Source organism: Astatotilapia calliptera, chromosome 3 (genome assembly GCF_964374335.1).
Source record: "Astatotilapia calliptera chromosome 3, fAstCal68.1, whole genome shotgun sequence".
NCBI lineage: Eukaryota > Metazoa > Chordata > Actinopteri > Cichliformes > Cichlidae > Astatotilapia > Astatotilapia calliptera.
In genome coordinates this window covers 33767638-33788402 of record NC_137424.1, presented here as the reverse complement: position 1 = coordinate 33788402, position 20765 = coordinate 33767638, and the positions used below count along the sequence as shown (strand labels likewise).

Here is a 20765-nt window from a genome sequence, read left to right as displayed (position 1 = left end):
ACACCACGGGGCGTTTGGCGGGTCATGCGGAGAAGGTTACTGCTCCTGCTATGATCAAGGTAACACACCAAGTCATAAAGTCAGAGCAGCGACTCCCGTCTGGCACACACACACTCGTAGCCTTCAAAGAGAAGCTGAGTAACAGGCGTTCTAAATAAAAAGCGATAAGGCTGTCTCAGGCTGCTGTGTGTATCTGTGTGTGTGTGTGTGTGTGTGTGTGTGTGTGTGTAATAAACCGAGATATCTATTTCCTTTCTGTGAGTTAGGCTTGGGCTCCCTTTGGCAGACTAGCAAATTAAAGCACCTCTCTGCACTTCTTCTCTCTCATTCCTTTTGTGCATGTGTTTATATGCATGCGAGTGTGTGTGTGTGTCTTTTGGCAGCCTTGGTTGGCACACAACCATGAGGTCCATTTCATCTGCACACACACTCACTTACTCGCACAAAGATTGCTTGACAGTAAGGGCTACCCTGCTGTGCTACTTTGTGTTCATTGATTGATAGTGCCTTCCGCTGTGGGGAGTTTCTTTGGTATTATTTTATGTATGTGCGTGTTTGTGTGTGTGTTGGTCAGTTTCGAACAGACGTATCGACGTAGTCTTGCTTCCTCTCTCTGATTTGTTGAGCTCCAGTTTGATTTTCATTCTTTTTATCAGCCCTTCTTCCTCTTTGGTATATTGACCTTCTGTCTCATTTGTTTTTTTTTTATTTTGGTGTGTGTGTGTGAAAGGGAACTCCTGGCAGTTTTCCTTTCTGTTTGCTTCAGCCTGCTTCCTGCCATTTATGTTTCCCAGTGTTGCACTGCTTTCCTTAACAGCACACACACACACACACACACACACACACACACACACACACACACACACACACACACACACACACACACACACACACACACACACACACACACACACACATCTAAGTTTTTAGCACACACTGATATGAGTGTTATGTAAACATGTATGTCTGATGTCCCTTAAAAAGCCTTAAAAGTCACCAGGATTTGCTAGCAGTTTCAGTGTGTGTGTGTATATATATATATATGTCTGTGTGTGTGTGTGTACAAACTGCTCATTAAATCCCCCCTCCCTCCCCAAACCACAGCCTCTCCTCTTTTCCTCCTGCGTCCCATATACCTCCCCCTGCTCTCCCTCCTCTGTTCTCTTTTTTGTGGTTTGTTTTAATTGGAATCTGAGGTGGTAATTACAAGGAAGGCGGTAGAGGAGGAGGAAGAAGGAAGCAGGGTCGGGGAGGGGCGGTTAAGAAAGAGGGACAATGAGGAGTAGGAGGTAAGGAAAGGCTCTGTATGAAAGAGGTGAGACTGGAGACAACGTTCAAGAGAAGTAGTTGTTGAGAACGGAGTGCTCGGTGTACTCTCAGATGACCGGGGGATTGTAAGGAGCTGCTTGTGCTTTAGTTGTCTCGCAGACTCAGGTAGTGTGGGGCCCAGTGCTTACACAGTTACTGCCTTCATATTCACAAGTATCCACCAGAAGGGGCCCTGCTACTCCCCAACACTAAAGATCATAGCACTCAGCTCATTAGACATCCTTAAACACTGATCCACATGTGTACTCATAATGTTTGCACTAAGATTTAACATTAGCTAACTCAGCTAAAGACCTATGTGAACTGAACACAAGCTTGTGAGTTAGGAATGTTCTTAAAAGACCCTACAAAACTCATTGTCACTGGTTTGCCTTTTTGAGCAACTCTCAGTCGTAATATAACAACAAAACTAATTTCTGCTCAATTCAATTTCAATTCAGTGTTATTTATAAAGCGCCAAATCACAACAACAGTCACCTCAAGGAGGTATGTATTATAAGGTAAAGGCGCTATGATATTACAGAGAAAACTCCAACAATCAGACGACCCCCTACGAACAAGCATTTGGCAACAGTGGGAACGAAAAACTCCCTTTTAACATGAAGAAACCTCCAGCAGAGCCAGGGAGGGGCCACCATCTGCCGTGAGTGGTTGGGGTGTGGGGGTAGGGACAGAGGACAAACTAATGATTAATTGTAGAGTGACGTGTAAACACATAGAGCGTGAAAAGAGGTGAATGAAGATAAACACTCAGTGCATGATGGGAAGTCCCCAGCAGCCTAGGTCTATTGCAGTGTAACTAATGGAGAGTGTTGCTGCAGTATTTTGGATCAACTGAAGGTTTTTCTGGGAATTTTTTTGGACATCCTGATAATAATAAGTTATAATAGTTGAACCTAGAAGTAGCAAATGTATTAACTTATTTTTCAGCTTCACTCTGAGACAGGATGTTTTTAATTTTAGAGATACTGTGAAAATGCGGGTAACAACTCCAAGATTCCTCACAGTTTCACTGGAGGCCTAGATTAGGCCATCCAGAGTAAGCATCTGGTTCAACACCGTGTTTCTAAGAGTTTTAGGGCCGCGCACAATAACCTCAGTTTTATCAGTCTTCAGTGATGCACAAGGCTCGAGGCGCTTCTAAACAGTAAACTTTTGAGCATGTAATTCACTACCAATGTCTGACGCACATCCCCAATCAGGATGGCACCAAACACAGTAAACCTAAGCAACAAAGCTGCGCTTCAGTAGAAGGTTAGCAGTTTCCAGCTAAAGCACGCTGATTAAAAAGGGTGTGCTCAGCGTTTGTAGAAGCATTGGTTTTATTTCAAATTACTTAATAACCGTCAGCCAAGAGAACATGATGAGGTCTGGCAGGAAGTGGTGTGCGCCCTCTAAGCTGAGCTCAGGCATCAGGTGTAGCCAATCAGCGATCAAGCCCAGGCCACACTGGAGAGAAAGGGTTGTCGAGGAGCATAACAGTGATGCAGATAAATGAGTGAGGATAGTTTGGTCTTTTTCCAAGACTGTTATGTTATGCATATTCTTGGTATCTCATTGAATCAGCTGATCGTTGAATCAGCTGGGTTACAATCTTCACATCTCATCCAGTCTTACTCAGTTTAGATTTGGTCCACTTTAGGATGCGCTCCTATATTATATTACGGTCAAATATTTTTTTTCGAAAAAACATTTTTAGTGTAAATATTCAAAAGAGAATTCATGCGATTTTTATTTCATGTCGAACGGAGCGTCTGACCATGCGCCTCGTGGAGAAGAGCTGACAGCTAAAAGAGCTCCTTCGCATCCTGAAAATCTGGGTGCAGATCTATTTCGGGGAACAATCCAACCACTCGTGGCTAAAGCTCTGCATCCACATCTCTGTGGAGAAGCAGGAGCCATTGCTCCACAAAAAGCCCTAATGAAGATGTAAAGTCCTCTTTGTCATATGTTCACATGTCAGGGCAGCTACTGCAGCCAGTTCACAGTGAAACAAGATATTGGCAACATTTACAGACTAGTGTAAACAGGCAAGCCAAAAAAATCCCATTAGAGCACTAAGGTTTTTCTGTGTGACTGTAGCAGTATGTGTACACACACATGTAACCACTATAACACACATCTCTCTGAGGCCCTTGTGCTATTAAAATCAAGTTCTCACAACTGTTTTGTCCTGTTTCTTTGTCTTTCCATTTTCTCAAAGCACACTCTGGCTTCTTTATTTCTTGGAGCTTTAAGCGTGTCGCCCATGTTTCCCTTTGCTGGATTCATGAAAAACTTTTGTTTAACCACGTGTGTGAGCCCCTCCCTCCCTCTCTCTCTTTGTATGTGTTTTTCTTGGTGCAAGGTAGAAATGCTGAAGGCCTCAGCATTTTGATTTCCTGCAGGGAGTAACCTGCGTTAAATGAGATACAGTAGCTGCCCCTCCTCTCCTGCTGTCTGGGACACACACACACACTCACATTGCACACAACATTGTTGAAAGCCAGCCGTGCTGTAAGGATACATTAATGCTGATCCACATTATCATAATTGAGGTGTCTGCTGAGCCTGTTTGTGTAGTTTGTGTGTGTGTGTGGTGGGGTCCGGGGGGAATATAGAAAGAGAGAGGGTCTTTAGTGCCAGACAGACACCATACTTTCATCTTTTAGCTTAACATTACAATAGACGACAGGCTCTTCCAAAAAATGTATGTGTGTGTGAGTAATATCACTCATGCTGGAAAAGCCTCATATAAGCCATATCACACTGATCTAGAAAGCATGCTGGCATTGCAGAGCACTGCATAGGGGCATATAAACATAGGTGATGGCATCACAGTAAGCACACTTTATCCGGGCCTTTGTTTTGATGAAGTGAGCACAGATTAAAACTCAGATAGTCCCCACACAAAGACAGTAACGCCATTGTTTGCTCAAAATGTTCAATATTTAACCTGCTTTAAGTTTTAATGTAGTGAATCTGTTGAGACAGCACCACACAACCTCCATTATGAAACAGCGGGCTACCGACCTGATCATGATTTAAAGTTTTAATTAAAAGTTTTCGATGACATCACACCTCGGCGTGTGCAGTCAGATGGCGGCACGACATCGCAGCGGCCTCCGTCTCGGCAGATCTCATCAGCTTAAGTGCTTTTATGTAACGGCTTCCTTGCCCACGTGGAACAGAATAGAAATGAGAGCGAGAGAACTGATTAGATTAATGACATTGCTGCTCGATGTGGCGCAGAGACCTAACAAATGCATGCACGTGAAAGCTGCTAGCACAATTACAAAAAAATGGCCAAAATAAAGAAAATTGAATTTGATAATCTGTTAGATGGACTTGCCAACCTTGATGTCATCTGCAGGTTTGTTGAGTCGTTATTTGAAGCAAGACCTTTTGGCCGTTACCTCCATCCATCCATCCATCCATCCATCCGTCCGTCCATCCATCCATCCATCCGTCCGTCCATCCATCCAGCCGTCCGTCCGTCCGTCCGTCCGTCCGTCCGTCCAATTGAAACCATCGACTGTTTCCGTGGTCATAAATTAAGGGAAAAATATAGAGAAGCAGAGAATTTTTCCATTGTTTTCCATACAAGCAGACTTGTTATTGCAGTTGGAGGAGTTGCCCCCTGCTGGCTTCTAGTGCATGAAGTCCACAATGTTTCTAACTTTGGTTTTGACTTTGGTGTGTCTGCCTGGATTATTAGGTGGCCAAACTAAACATTTTAAGACCTCACATTGAACTTTGGAAGGGATAATGCTCTGCTCTTTTATATAACTCGATTATGTCATTGACAAGGAGGGCAATCAAGAAATTAAAAGTATAACCTGCTTTTTCTGCACCAGTTTAAATATTTTCTTATGCCTCTGTAATTACCTTTTAGTAGATGAACGAGTAGAGGACAGCTTTATCTTCTTGTTCACTGTTTACTGACCTCACATACTGAGACCTTTGTCGTCTTTACGCAAGCACAACGTAAAGGTAAACGAATGCAGGGGAAATCTGTTAATGAGACTGTCTGTGTGCTAATGTGTGAGGACTGGTTAGTGCACTAATAGGGAATTTAAAGCAAACACTGTAACCATAGACTCAGAGGTGAAGTGGACTTATCCCACCAAACATATGGGTCAGGTCAAAGCCTTTATGTGTATGTGTGTGTGTTTGTGCTTAAGAGGGAATTTAGGGCTAATAAGCTTGTGGTTTGGTATCTAAGGTGAATCACTTTGATAATTAATTGCAAGGCTTAAGTGTTTTCGTGCTTATGTTGATTACATTATGCAGCTCCTAGTTGCTTTGTGCAAGATTGGCAGGATGTTAAGGCACTACTTACGATTATCTCATCACACCCATGTGTGTCCTGTTGTCATGGAAGAACACAGAAGGCTTTGTTTTGGCAGGACCGGCAGTGCTTATAAGCTGAGTCTATGGTAGAACAGGTGACCTATTTACACATATGTGGCCGGAGCTGCTAAAATCAGACGTTATAAGAGTATTTGTGTTATTTGCCTCATGATTTCAGTGTCCAGTGAGTGATTAACGCCATTAATGGCTTATTCACAAACCCAGGAAACCATTACGTACCTACCTGTGTCAACAGTCTTCTCGGTACTAAATAATGACTGCGCCATGCACCGTACTGTGCTGCGTAACAGGATTTTGCAAGCTCCATAACATCCCATTACTTTGCACAGATACCAGCAGTGCAGCAGTGTTGCACATGCTACGCTTCGACAGATAGAAAGGATTTGTGAATGTAGAAGCCAAGTTAGCAGAGATCAGTCTTTGCCTGTGAAGAAAATCATGTGGATATAATAATAAAACTAGAGGAATATTATGGAGAAACTATGATTTTTGTAATGAGCTCATGAGTTGTTTTATGGGCTTACTGCTCTTAAATAGTTACAGTTCATTACAAAGTAAAGAATTACATGCAAATTACACGCACTCAGACTCGGATAAATCTTTGTGGGGGACTTTGTCAGTGTGAGACACAGAAAAACTCTAGTTCAAATTCCAAGTAACACTCTGGGAAACTCGTACATTCATGCACAACACGCTTTCCCATCATTTGGATGTAGTAATTCAATTTTTCCCAAGTTTGCATTTTTTTTGTCCATATGGGTGCATGTTTGTTGTGTCAAGTAAATGCATCGTCAGCTGACTTCACGCCAGCTCATGAGTCACCTGTATTGCACAAACACCCTTACAAAATACACACATACTTTCAGCTTTGGTTTTAACAGCTGAACGTGAAGAGCAGGGCATGAAAAGAGTAGGAGGAGTCCCATTTAATAAGCATAATAAATGTCACTTACAGTTCTATTTATAGTGAGAAGAGTTAAAGATGTGAACTAACATGGCAAGTGAAGGTTGACCGAGGACGTGTCAGGCCAGTTAGTAGCTTAGCAGGCATGTTTTGTACGTGGACATGGATATAATTGTTTTCAGCATAAGAACTGGAGCAAGACAAAACTACTCTTTTAAAGTAGATCACTTTAAAGCGTTAGGAAAATGAGTCCAGCTCCTTTCCCTTTAAGTGCTGGTTCTGTTTGTGTTGTATACACGTTCTAAGTCACGTTGAACACTATGGGCGTGTTTAGCTTTGTCAGCTGGACTGGTTTGCATTATGAACGAGTTGGGAATTTGCATGTCATCATTGTTGTGTTTCAAACAGAGCTGCCCTCTGAGATGCCGGGAAAGACGGCATATTCTTTTAACTATAAGATATTTATAGCTTCAGATGTTAAAGTTAGGTTGCTTTTTAAAGCTAAACTCTGTGCCTTTGCAGCAATAATAGGTAACAGAAAATGCTGCTTACTGTCAGGTTTTGTGCATCTAAACTGTACTTGTAATGTAAAAATGACCCAGTGGCATAAAGTGTCTGTTATACAAAGGACTGGAATCATGATGCAAAGAAACAATTATTTCTTTCTATTGTTACTGTTCACTTTAGTACGACAAATTTGCAACAAGAGCAGAAAATGTGTATTTTTCTCTGCAGCAAGTTGTTTTTTTTTAACAGGCTTATTTGCATTGTCAGCCAGAAAGACAGAATCTGCCTGACAAGTGAATTGACACCACAGTTCAACCACAACAGCCAGAAACATTCAGACAATGTAATGTTGCTATATTTTATCAAGAAACAAGTCAGAGGTTTCAGCTGTGTGAGCTCACTTTCGACATGCCTGAATTGGTTGGTGAAGTGGGTATTTGTGTATATGCCTGCATAAGAATCATACTTGCTCTATATTAAATATAGAGAATTTGTTGCATGCTACTGTGCAATGAGCTAAGAGCCCTAAGAATGGACACCTGAATGCATTTAACCCTGACCTTTTTCTGTATATGTGGTATGCATCATGCATTTTCCCCCTCTGAATCGACACAATAATCAATGCTCATGTGTTTTTTGTATATATCTTTTGTCTTTCTGCTTCTTCTTATTGGTGCATACGTGTGTATGGATGTGGGCTAGCTCATTGCTTGTTCCTAAGCCAGCTGACTCATTGCAGACCGTTCAGTGCTCCATTGCTGGACTTTAAGCCATCAAACACTGATAAACATGTCAAAAATTTGCACAGCTAATGTTATGAAAATAAATAAGAGAGGAACACAGCCACACACATGCTTCATGTCAGACGCATGCAACTAACACACATCCTTATTAGAGCATAAGGCCCAGAATATTTATAGGTGTCAAAACAATGTCATCAATTTCCACTTTTTAAAAATACAGTTTGGTATCCTCCTTTTTTTTTATTTGCACACATGCACATGCTGATTAGCAGGTTCCAGGGCAGCTAAAAGCCATTACACAGACAAAGATTTCCTTGTTAGGTCAAACACACAAACACACACTCACACACATACAGAGCGATCGTAGCATTTGCCAGGAATGAGCTAAGGTTCATTAATCTTGCTTGTCCTGGAGCAAACTGACCAAATTTAACCTCTCTCTCTCTTTCACACACACACATGGAGAATATTCATGTATTTACACTTGCAAACATGCTGCTTATGCAGTTTATGTAGACTTGCATGTGCACAAACACACACGTGCACACAAGCTGACAGACAGTCGCACCACTTTGAAGACCTTTTTTAAATTTTATTTTTCACATTGTTTCCTTCTTCCCTTTGTGTAAAGCTCCTCCCTCCAGGTGTGCACATACAGGTGCAACCACACGAATGCATGCCTGCATGTGCGGTAAATGAATTGACCGAGACTGGGTGGTGCAGCTCCATTGTTTGTTTGTTTTTTGTTCTTTTAGGTCACACACAATCTGTGAATGTTGTTGTCTTATGTAGTGTTTGCACTGCTCAAACAGAAGTCCCCAAAAAACTCCAAATCAAACCTTACAAGTGATTGTTTTGGCGGTAAACAAGGATTTGACAGTGTGAAGCCGCTGCAGTGAAAAAAGCGGATTTGAGGCCTTTTGGTGATTATGAAAGCAGGGGGTATATACGGTTAAAATAGATCCATCTTGTTGTCACTGCTGTTCAAAAATCTTTTCTTTGAACTGCAAACCAATATTCTGCTGTACTTTTAAAATCGGTTGGTGTTACATTACTACTGAGGTTTTAATATTTCAGTGATGCTTAAAACAACATTATGCAACTGTTTTCTTTTTCAAATAACAGCATCAAAATAATTTAAACGTCCAAGAATATCTTTCTGAATGTCTTTTCTGGGAAAAACGTGTACATGTTACAGCTCTGTTATATATATAAAATTAGGTAATAATGCATCTCAGTATAAGGCTATTATCATGAAATAGAAATAATAACATTAGCATATGAAATCGAAGAGGACCAAGTGACCAAGCAATAGGCTAGACTCAGTAAATCTTACTAGCATTTAGCTGTTGGTTAGTGCTTTGCAAAACAGATGCTTGGTTAACCCTCATAGCGTTGGACAACCTAATGATATGATCTGACTTGTTTTGTCTGCTAATATTAAACTTGCTTGATTTTGGTCTATAGCAGCAAAGCTGGCAGCCTGCTATTTGTTATCACAAACCAACTGAATCTATTTTGACAGAAGATTAGAAGCTAACCTTCTAGCTTGCGGCCTAGCTAGACGAGGTCATTCAGCTATGAAGATGGCTAGCTTTACTTAGCCAAATCTGCTTTGCTTAACTGCTATTAATGCTTACAACAATACATACAGTACAAAAATGTCTTCTACCATACGTAGCATTAGATTTGTATTGTAAAAATGTGTATTTCATTACATTTTCTGACCTTGAATCAATATCTTACATTTTCATTATATAGGCCTAAATACAGTGTAAATTAGTTGGACACAACATGCTCGTTGTTAAAATTGCTCGTTTTGTTTGAGATGTTGATATTCAAATGCGATATTGCACTTGTTGCATGGGGAATTGCACTGGTGCCGTAATCCAGGCAGTATGTAATGTCTCATTATCCTATCCTTACAATTTATGGCTTCAGAGGACCATAAGTTCACCACATGTTGCAGTTCCTTTGAATTTTGTTTTTGGCAGAGGAATTACCTGTGGGTTAGTTTAATCTGTAATAATGAACAATTCAATAACTAGATTTTGATATGGGCTCAAAATAAGCAGCAGTATTGTATTCTGTGCATTGGAATACACAACAAGGATGAAAGGAATCCTTATGGAAGAATTAGAACTATATCATCCAGGAGTGTGGGCATGGTGTAAAAAGGATGAAGTGAGGTGTTTCTAGGATTAGTGTCCTGTATGAGAGAGGATAAAAAGGGAGAAAAAACTGGAGAGAGGACAGACGGGCAGGAAATGAAAGTAAGAACGAGAGAAAGGGAGGATAGTATTTTTTAAGTAAAATTTGGATCAAGTCAGTGGAATAGATGATCCCTCTATCTCTGGGCACAACCAGAGATAGAGGGATCAGAGTGAGAGAAAAAATAGGAGGAGAGATAGCGAAGCTACAAGGAAATTTTCTCATCACTGGGAGAAAATGAAAGTGGATGGAAGGAGAGGAGAAAGATGAGAAACAAGGGCAGGAAGTCAAGACGAGCTGTCATGTCCTGTAGACTGATGGCAGCCTGAGAGGAGGAGAGATAAAAGGAGGAGTTTTTTCCTTTCCCTGTCTGTCTCTCTATATCACACTGTGTAACCCGCTCTGTCTCTCCCTTTGGGTTTAATCAGGCGGACAGTTGGTCCGAGCCGATCCGGGGGGGAGATTTATCATCACCGGGCATTAATCTGTGTGACAGGGGCTTATTAGATGAGAGCGACCACCCCTGCTGGCTTACACAGTGGATGGAGCCGGCCCTGACAGAGTGAGGTGGCCGAGGGGAAAGTCACACTGTGGGGAAGCCAAAAAAAACCCCTCCCCCCAAAGAGACGGTGATTTAACCTTAAGAAAGCGGGGAGGGATTTATTTTGGTTTGCTCTGATGAGAGGAACTGCTGTCTCTGTTTGGAAGGTCAGCATCAGTTATATGTGCACTGGAAGCTGGTGCTGTCCAATTCCATTTTTACTGCCGTGTGTGTGCGTGCATGAATGACACAGAAACACACACGTAGTGCATGCTCTGTATGTGGATTGTACCAAACACATATTGTTGTGTGTGTGTTTGTTTGCACACACTGTCCTTGTACACGAATGACTGATCTTTAGTGCTGATTACATAATGACACAGCAGCTCTCCAGAGTGTGTGTTTTCTGAGCAGCACAGGGTCTCCTCAGGCAAAAGCAAAAGTTATGAGACTTATCCTTTCAATACTTTATACAGTCCTGGCAGCTTCTTCATCTTTTTTACCGACCTGCAATTTAGTGAGTCTCTTTAACTCATCTGGAGTTTTAGTGGTAGGGTTTTTGTCATTTGGGCAAAAAGCAGCTGAAAAGAACATATATCACCTGTGTGGTGATACTACACTGTGCTGACTCACAGTCCTTTGAGCTAACAAAGAGGTGCAGACTCATCAGACCAAAGACAAGATTAGCAGATCATTAATATACTTTAATAGATTTTGAAGGAGCTTATTTAATATTTTGAGGATTTAACTGTGTCTGCTTCAAGTACACAACATTGTTTCCAAAAGAAATGCCACTAAATTAAAAAAAAAGATTGCACACGGTTTGTACTTGAACCGTTTGAGAGTGTCAAAGCTATTTTGATAAATAATAGTTGCTTTGCACCAATAACACTGAGCCTCATGAGCATTAGGTACTGTTTTATTAAAAAAAGTCACATCAATTGCAAGCGGGCAGAATTAGAGTATAAGCAGAGCCTTTTTACCCTCTGAGGTCAAAGTCATCATATGTGCTAAGCCTAACCTTAATCCTACCCAGCACTTTGGGACAGCAGCACCAACCATTGCTTGCAAATAAAGTAAAACAAGTACCTGAATCCCAAATATCTATTCACACTGAAGCCAACATTTTTAAATTTTGTGTTGTTGTGTTGTAAATGTAAATGTCCAAAGTTATAACAAATCTTAAATGTCCAAATCCGAGCATCTGAGTAGAGGTCATTGAGGTGAATGGCTTAAAAAAATAGGTCCTGCAATATGTTTTATGGCGGGCTGTTAGGAGGAAACACAGTGAGGATGTTGGCACTGTAAAAGCAGCATTCCAGGAAAAGGCTCAAGCGAATGCACCTACCAACTTCTCCAGCTGCCTGTACATTGCGACTGTATCCAGAAAATATCTGTCTCCTTCTTTCTCTTCCTTCCTCATCTTGTTTCTTGGCACTACGAAAAGCTGGCATGTTGTGGCTGATGATTGACCCCCCCCCCCCAACCTGACCCAATTTTAGTCTTTCACAGCATACGTGCACGCGGATACACGCGCATGCTTTAGTGGAGTTGTAGAACAGGTCCTGCATATTTGTGTGACTGGCAGGAAAGAGTGTGGGGGCGGATAGTACCTGGGGATATGGGTTCTCCATAATAGCCTGAAGCCAAGTGTACAGTGCAGCATATATGTACGTGTTCTCTTTGTGATCATGCTTGTGTCTATGTTTCTTTTGTGTTTGTTTTGACTATAAAATGGTCTAAAAATGGTTTAAAAAAGTGTGATTTTAAAAATACATATTTTCATTTTTTCTTTTACACACTCACGCTCTCTTTGCCCGGTAGATTTTGACTGTATATTTGTGTAACCTGCTAGCGGTTCGCATCTTCTTACAACACAAAACACTTCCTGCTTCCTGTTTCCAGTCGGTGAAATGTACTTTGGATCCAGTTAATTTCAAGAGAAGCTAAGAGAGTAATCAGACCTGTTTTCTAGTCATTGTCCATGGTCCATTGTCGTCTTCCTCTAAAGTAATTACCAAAGATTTAAAAAATACCAGCCTGAATTTAGTTTCACCTTTTTTTTTGCGTTATTTCCATCATATGCTACTCCTCCTTTAACAAATTGTCAGTCACACAGTGTGGTAGCTGCAGTCATCACCTCACTTTGGTTTTGGTTTGGTTATTTTTGTTGAGCAGACTTTCACAGGATTCATGGTACAGTGAACCATTATCTTAAACTTCTGCTTTCTGGCTCATTTCTGTAGCACGAGCATACCTGGTCTTTAGCTGTAGTTCCACTTCCTGTTGCACATGGAACTGACTACCTCCCGCAGACCTTGTTGTGTTCCTTTGTTTGCATTTGTGACTCCTCCTTGAAGCATGACCAGAAGAGTGGAGTTCATAAAACACAGCCATTTACATAGACACGGTTTGCATAAACCAATCCAAGAGCTTTTCCTGCACTACCCGACACAGTGTGCGTCTCTATTGTATTGGAGATGGTGTCAGGAAGGAAAGCCCCGCCTCTTTATTTCCCCTTGTCGCCCAGAGTGACGATGACATCACAGAGAACGCTGAAGCTGCATACAGGGCATCGTGGGAAATGACTTTTAGACCCCTGGTCAACAAGACTCACGCAGGCGCACACGCAAACACGTCCTCGTGTTGTATGGATGCATGAAGAGGAAGAAAGAGAATGAGATACATGGAATCAGGTTAAGGGGCTGGACTCATGGGACTCCCATCTCCAGAGTTGGTGATATCGTACCCATGTCAGCAATTTGTCACTGCATGCATGTGTGTGTGTATGAGAGGGGGTGAGGGGATAGATAAATGGATGAAGGCAACCCTACTGACATGATTAATGTCTACACACAGTTTTCAAGTGTCTATTGTTGTTAGTTAGTGTGTGTGATGCAGCCAATCAGTATGTGTCAGGATTACAGTAACATTTATTGAAGTCCATTAAAGTAAAACCCATCTTTGTAGCATCAGCAGTGTATGTAATAGAAGCAAACTACTGCTTGTACGGCTCCATGATAAATGTACAATGAGAAAATTGTGCATGAAAAAAGCTCATATTGTCTGCAGCAGCAGAGCATTGTCCGCAGGACCTCCTGGCCTTCTTCCTCCCCGAAGAAACCACAGCAAATAAGAAAATAAGAAGAAATACAGAAATGAAATAGCTTACGTATTTGATTTATGTAATTCAGCTAACTGTGTACGTGTTCTATATCAGTAAGTCTCTGCAGCATGTTGCTGTCACTTAGGGCTGTGCTTGTTTTACATGTCCAGTTATCATTTTACCATTTTACTCAAAACACTGTGTGTGTGTCTGTCTGGAAATAGGCGAAGTACAGGTAACATCAGAGTGATGTGACACCAACGTTACTGTGAGGATGATCAGTCTGAAACCACAGACTGGCGACATTATGGCTTTCTGTATCTCAGATGGTAGATCAGGCCATCTACTAATTGGAAGGTCGGTGGTTCAATCCCTTGCTGCTCCAATCTGCATCTCAAATATCCTCGGGCAAGATACTAAACCCAAGTTGCTCTCCGATCCATCCATTGGAGTATGAACGTACGTGAATGTTAGATAAAAAGGACTTAGGCAGAAAAATTGGAAATTGTATAAATCGCTTTTAGTGCTCAAATAGAGTAGAAAAGTGCTGTATAAGAACCAGTCCTTTTACCAAATTGACCCCAAACCCAACAGCGCTCTTAAAGTCGGCATTGTTCGTGAATGAATCCAACCTGAATCTGGCAGCGATGCAGTAGCAGTTCTGTCGCTGCAGGAAGCTTACAAATAGACCAGCACATAAGACCTGCTAAAACAAAACCCATTTTTCCACTGGCTGGCTTTTGTAAGGCCTTCAGACCTTACAAAAGCCAGCTGTTCGTAAGTGGGTTTTATGACCTTTGGACTGCTTTCCGCTGGTCTTCCGGCTAAGTGTCTCCTAAGTATGTACGTTCATATTTAATGTGCAGTGTGCTGCAATCTTCTGATTTATACCTACAGCGCGAAAACAAACTCAAGCGCAGATAAATTGTCATAATTTATTTCATAATGTAATATGCTTTAAATTGGATTCTGTTTGCTTCTTCCTTACAAAATGAAATGCTAAAGGCAATTTTGTGAAGATGTGGCATAAAAATGCCAAATAATACACAGCCCTAAATTGAGCAAATATTTTATTTGCTGAAACTATTTAACAACGTAAAAATACATAAAGATACACAAGTAGGAATTTTGATTTAATCAGAGAGAGCGCAGCGGGTTAGTGTTTAGTTCAAACAGCTCGTAAGCTGGAGACAGAAGAGAAACTTTTCTAAAGTACGTGTTCACTTACAAACTTCATAAAACATTCACAGACCTTAAAACATGCATCCAGTGCTGCTGGGAATTCTCTGTTTGTTAATAAATTGTGCGAAATGTGTGCAGTTCTTTCGTTTTTATCAGTGTGATAAGCACAAGTATTTTGGGGAAGTGCATTTTTAGATGCTTTATATATAATTGAAAAAGCCAAGTGTGCGAAAGAAGATATGAGCTCATACGCAGGGTCTGAGTGTGGGGGAGGGAAATAGCCAAGAGGTAAATCGCTCTTTATGGATAAAGCTTCAGAGGTAAAACCCGCCATCCATATAATGATCGCTGTGTGTGTATTTGTGTGTGTGAACACACTATATAAATGCAACCTTTTTGCATCTTTCTCAGATCCTCTTAACAGCTGATGGTTTCTAAATGTCACGCCATCATTTTCTTGACCCTGCAGGCAACTATATCGTCTCTTTACCTTCGCCGTCAGTATCAGGTGGGGGGATAAAACAGACGCAGCCCTGAGAGTGTATCTGTGCCATTTCCCAGTGCTCAAAGTCATATTTTTAGCGTGAACTTATAAACATTTATCCAAGCGCTTCGGCAAAGGAAGTGGCAGTAAATGAAGAACCCCTGGCTCTCTCTGTGCACCCATAGGTGGGAGTGGAAGATATTGATTTCTGGTCAAGCATTAATCATGTGAGTGGCAGAAAGAGAGAGACAGTATCTTCCTGTTTATTCACAGAATCACTGGCCTCTACAGTTTTTACTAATACCCTTATTTTCATTCAGAATCAATACAAATGAGATATCGTGTGTTCATTTGGTGGCGAAGCAAAGTTTCACACCGCAATATGCAAGTGCACGCAGCTGCGTGAATTTGGTGAATTTCACATCCTATGACTGCATTAACCACAAAGCACAGCTCACAGCTATTTGTAGTTAATAGTAACACTGTTTCTAAAAAGTCTTCCAAATTTCTTTTCTGCATCTCCTCTGTAAGAAACGCGTAGCATAAAAATAGATAGAGGTTGAGATGTTCTAGCAGCGCAGCTCGGTAGAATTGTTCAGGTAGACCCTACGTGTCTGGTAAATGTCCACATCTTGAGTTTTACTACAGGAAGAAACTTAATGCAAAGGAAAAGAAACTTGTTCACACGAACGGTTTGTTTTCTCCTTCTGCCTCACAGCCTGAAGTGCCTGTGAGATCCTGCCTTCCTTATTTCAGGCTGGAGGCTATTTCAAGTTGACATCTAATCAAAATGAGTGAAAAGGTTTGGAAGGAGGACACTGACAGTTACAACTCACACTGCACTGCATCTTTTTGCAAAGAGGAAGAGAGTATACGTGAGCTGCACCTCTGTGTTAGTGGCTTTTCGCCTGCAGGGAAATATAAATCCCGACCTAAACTTGATGTTCACTGCACGGAAACGGCACATGTAACTCAGTCCATCGCTCGCTTCCTGTAAGTGTCAGAAGCCGTCGTAGCAGCATTTTGTAAATGTTGCCTTTTTGTTAATTAAAATAAATGTGGAGGCTAAAAGCATTCATCCGCACACAGGAATCAGACCCTGAACGCCCCGCAGCCACGCTTGAGCCGGCTGAACTGCATCTCACCCCTCGTCCTGCTTCATTTCAAAAGTTTTAAATAAACAATCTTCCATGATTTCTGCCCCGCTCCACCGCCCCTTTGTTTAAATACTCTAACTGCCACTAACACGGAGACCTGAACTCAGAAAAACACAAAACTTTGTGTTTAATGCTTCGTTGGAAGTCAGCGATGGGTGCACGCAGAATGTGTGCGTTTTAACCCGTGTTACACAGCCTGCTTGTGTTTATATATGTGTAGTCATAGACACTGCAGTGAATCAGCACAGGAGCTTCAGTCATGCGGATGTAATAGGTATCATTTATTTAGCACAGCTTCTGTGTGTGAGTTTGTGCATGTGTGTGTTATATACGGTATAAGGGTAAGCTGGTTTCTCATTCGTCTAAGATTACTGGCACGATAATGAGTCCCATTTTCATTACTGTGTCAAACCATCTTCTTGAACCAGAAAACACACACACACACACTCACACACAGACAAGGTACTGAACGTGTGAACAAGTGCTGATTGCACATGTCAAATCACTGTGCTTTGGACTTTGGAGTCCTATGTCGGGCTATTATTTGAAGTTTTTATTTAGGCCTTGTGTTAGACTTCCTATTTTTATTCACTGTGCAGTTAGATTCATGCAAAAAAACTGAGACAAGCTGAGAAAATGGGTGAACACTGGCAGCATGTGAGAAGCTGCCCAATTCCTTGCTGGCTGATGAGTCCTCTCCCCATCAAAAGTATGATTTGTTGCTCTTAAAAGCATAAAAAAGCATGAAAATTATGTGTTTATTGAAAAAAAGCAATTGCGATGTCAGCCACAAACAGTTAAATATTTGTTTTTGAGAAGGTTGTTTAGTTTTCCGCCAATGTGACAGGCCTGCACGTCAGCCTGCTCACGGAGAGAGCGCGATATCTAGAAATAGAGGTTTATCTGATGCACGTACATACAACAAACAAACTACCGATATGTATAAAGTTTTTCTCTCGCACACACACGCACTCACTCGTGCCCTTATAGATCCAATATTTTTGTCTGTAGCTTTTTATTGATGTGACCTAATTTCATTAAAGTGCCCCCAGAAGCCAGGAAGCTGATAGGTTAGGTGTCTCCGAGTGTTTTTGTCATATCAAATTCAGGTGTGGTCAGTTACGCTCCAACTACAGCACAAGAACTCCAGCTGCTCTCGTTTTCATATCGATGCCGTAAACAGGAAATGTCTTAATATACTCGACTTTCTAGAAATATCGAAACATTATCGGCATTTATGTGATCGGCATGCTTGAAATGAACTTAGCAATTCCTTCGTGGTGCAACAGGAGCAGCGTGTATCTGAAGAAAATCTGCTTAAAATTTATTGCACTTTGTGACGGACGAATTTATCAGTGAATATAACCTGACAGTTATCAGACAGCATCAGATGCAGATAGATGATCTGAAGCACAGCAGGCCTCTTCATGTTGCTATGCCGATGCAGATCGTGGCAGACAGTCACTGAATATTGTAAAGTCTGCTGCATAGATAGATATTTGAGGTTGTACTGATCTTTTGTTCACTTAAAAATAATAAAAAATCACATGCCTTGATCTCTTTAAACTCATGCTTTATTTATGCATGATTGTGTGTCTATGAGGAGTGGCTCTTAAGTTATTCAAGTCAATAACAGATCCGGGGTAGACAATGATTTGGGGGCAGGGAATTCACAGTGCAGCCTTCATTCCCATGCAATATTTGATTCCCTCACACACTTAAAGCCGTGTTTGTCTTGCCTTTGTCTCTGACCCATGCGGGATGAGTTTTTAATTTATGTTTGTACTTTAGCCGAGGGATTATATCACAGGCATCTAAGTTTTAATAACCTCGGCGATCATAAAACTACATTGAAAATTAAACACGCTGATTAAATTCCTGGAAACGATGACAATTTTATCTAGCAACACATTTTTCACCCGAGCTACACGACACAACTTACAATGGTTCGTTTACAGTTCGTCACCAGGCATATTATAGCTGTCACCTGTGACATCCATCATCTGGGTGGTAGCTGTGGTAATTATTTCCCCAGATAACTAAAGGCAGTTTAGATTGTTTGTTGTTGGTGTCGTTTTTGTCTTTCCCAGATAGATAAATCTTCCAGAAAATCCCGATAGCAGCAGCAGAGATGCAATGTTTGCCGCATCATCTGCTCTTTCAGAGAGTTTCCTACAGCAGAGCGAGCGATATCTGCTCTGCAGACACGCAGAGGACCTCAACATCCAGTTCACAAGAACACTTAACCCAGTGACCTTTACTGCTATATATTACCTTAGACAGCAGCACTGGCGGTACAAGTAGTACTCAGGAAATACATCTGCTTTAGTTTCCTCACACCATGTGTTGTGTCTTTCCTCCTGCAGCTTCCATCTCTCTCTATATGCGCTTTCTTATTTCTCTCAACTTCACAAGATAATATGACAAAGAAAGAAAGAAAAAAAAGATGTGTCTGCAAAGCAACACAACACAAATACACAAAATCCACGTTTTTATTGATATTCAAATCATGTTATCATCCAGAACTAAGTGGGAAAGAGTAAAGTGTTTAGTGGGTGCACAGTAACATCAGCAGAAAACGCAGTGATCAAAATGCGATCAGCTATACTCATCAAGCAGTGGAAATTAAAAACAAGTTCAGGTCTTTGATCACTGTTTGAGGAAGTATGATATTCAACTTTAAATGTAGACGTTTTCTTTGTCAGTTTAAGTGATGGTTTCTGTGGATCGCAGTAATTAGGACGGAAACATGCTGAACTTCACTGAATAGTGACTTTTCCTGGATAACTGTGATCAGCGACAGTTGTGGCACTCAAAGCTTTACAGACATTACATGCAGCATTTTCTAATGATTGTTTACCGTAAAGCCTGCAACGCTTTTTAAATGAACATTGATTATTTTCAATTTCCCACATGTAACGGGAGCACACACGGGAAAGAAACGCTTAAGGAGTCGTTTACGTTCGGGGTCGTTCTCCTGCCTGGAGTTGGTGATGAGAAGGTGGACTATTCTAATCTCCGTGAGGGTAAACGCGTAGCTGAAGCCAGCCAGTAGCTTTGTGTACTGTAAATAATGTCACGTCATGTGTAGGCGGTTTGATCAAAAATGTAAAAACAGCAATTTGCTGTTTGTGGTGGGTTATGTGCCAAACTACTGGGGCTATATCTTGATGCAGTGGGATTGTTGAGACTATCCATCATTGGGAACTTGCCAAGAAACCAGTGGAGATGGCAGGAAACTCGTGACGTTCTCTGTTTTAGTATAAAGTAACAAGGTGAGTATCACAAATGGAAGGATTTGGGTGTTTTTCCTCCGTGTCTCATTTATTGTCTTCTTAAAGTGCAATGTGCTATATACCTAAACATTGTTGCTGAATAAGCACATAACCCGTGGGGTCGAGCAGTGGCCTCAGCACGGTAATCTGCACCCCAGAAACTTTTTCAGGAATACTTTTCAGAGAGTCATGAGCCTGTGGGGTGAAGCTCCACCCCACAACCACACTCTGATGCGTCAGAACCACATTTGTGATTGACTGCCTGTTTATTGTATGACTTTTATTGGGTTGCTACCAAAATTTATATAGGAGCAATCGAAGGTATTTACAGGTGGCTTGTTTGTATTTGCTCATCATGCCCACTTTATCTCCCAATTGCTTACATTTTCTCCCTCTCTTCCACTCTCTTCTCTCGCTGCCCCCTTTCTAGTTCCCTCTACTTAGTACCTTTATTTATTCACATTCCCCTGTGTCTCTTCCCCTCGTTTCCCTCTCGCTTTCTGTTTTTCTCCCCCTTGTGGAGTACCTGCTGTGATTCGGTGGTATGCTAAATAGCTTCTAAAACTGCTCACACACAAGCTGCGATGGAGCGAGGCAGTGAACTGCTAGCAAATGCAATTTTGAAGGAGCATCAAAACAAACTGGGATCCAGCTGACCTTGACAATGCAGCCAAGTACGGAGGGAAGGATGGGTTGAAGGGAAATAGGGAGCGAAAGAAGAAGGCAGGGAAGCAGGAATCAGTATTTCCAGCAGGAAACATTTAATTCTCCCTCTCTGTTTTGGGAATCTCTGTATGTTTTTGTTGTGTGAGACTGGTTTCTGTGCAGTTCCAAGGCTGTTAACCCCCCTATCACTGCACACACACTCACATACTACCGATACTGAATCTCAAGTGTTATCAGTTGTGCTGCTTAAAAATATGTGAGAGAATCAGACAGTAAAGAGCAAGGGGTCATAGGTCACAAAGGGTGT

At 41.4% G+C, this 20765-nt stretch overlaps 1 protein-coding gene across 1 annotated transcript in view; it reads left to right on the top strand.

Annotated features, from left to right (window-relative positions):
* sema4f (sema domain, immunoglobulin domain (Ig), transmembrane domain (TM) and short cytoplasmic domain, (semaphorin) 4F) overlaps window positions 1–20765 on the top strand; it is a 58533-nt gene that overhangs the window by 10242 nt on the left and 27526 nt on the right. The window lies entirely within an intron of this gene.